Source organism: Pinus tabuliformis, chromosome 6 (genome assembly GCF_031772625.1).
Source record: "Pinus tabuliformis cultivar Carrire ecotype Pingquan chromosome 6, CPIR1, whole genome shotgun sequence".
NCBI lineage: Eukaryota > Viridiplantae > Streptophyta > Pinopsida > Pinales > Pinaceae > Pinus > Pinus tabuliformis.
This window is the reverse complement of record NC_142292.1, coordinates 1,009,285,117-1,009,286,279: the sequence shown is the minus strand read 5'-3', so window position 1 is coordinate 1,009,286,279 and position 1,163 is coordinate 1,009,285,117.

Sequence of the window (1,163 nt, the reverse complement as noted above, 5' to 3'; positions counted from 1 at the left end):
TTTGACTTGTGGCAGCTTGTAATCGTTTTATGGACTGAACAGTAGTTGATATTACCAGTTTTTGTAACATGTAACTGATCTTTTAATAGAATAGTTACGATTTTTTTCTTTGTGAAAAAAAAACTTGTTGGGATCGCGCTCTAATATGGTATATGAAGTATAAGGCTACAGTGCCCCTAGCACAAACTAGGACTCTAGTTGATATCATGCAAGCATTGTTGAAGGAGTTCCATAAGCCAGAATCTAGTCACAATGTATAACAAATATTAAGGAGATAAAGTAGAATGCTAGTGAATCTATTTGGGACTATGACCAATGATTCAAAGTATTGATGTTTAGATTGACATTCTAGATTCCTGACATACAACACTGGGAATGGTTTATGGTCATATTTTTACCTCATATTAGGATTCCATTGACACAACAAAAGGTAAAATCCTAGCCTGAAGCATTGGAAATAGCAATGAGGTTGGAAGCTACACCTGCACATGGAGAGAGCAGTGCTAGTACAGCACAGGTGCAATCGCAACTAACTTCTCTAACCCTCTAGTTTTAAAATTTGGTGAAGGGCAAGGAAAAGTGATGAGGAAGTGTAGTGAACCAGATGTAGAAGGGAAGGTCACCACCGGAATGAGTGCCTGGCCATTACAGACTATGTGGCAATGGGAGAAACAAATCCTTTAGCCCAAGGAAGAGGGCTATGGTTTGATTTTTTTCAAGCATGAGGTCACTTTCCTAGCTCATGCCCCATGCTGCAAAAATATTAGAGTTCAATGTGGAACCCACTTTGTGACTTGTATAAATCTATTGGACATGACATCCACTTGTGTTATGCAATAGACTTGATGTGTGAAATAACATTTAATTCTTATCGCATGCACGAAAAAGAGGGAGATGGTGGTGGTGCAAAACATATCAAAACAAAGAATACAATGCACCAAACAGAGGACAATGTCTGTCTAGAATAGGACAAGGCCTACCTAGGAGAGGGTGAGGAGGTTATGGATGTAGCAAAGGACCTATTATTTTTTATAATTGTGGACAAAATGGAGATATGGATGGAGACTGTCTGACTCCTTGCATACCATGCTATAGAATATTTCCCACATTTTTTATCAAACTAGAAGGAGAAAAAAAGGTCAAACCTACAAATAGCCATAGTT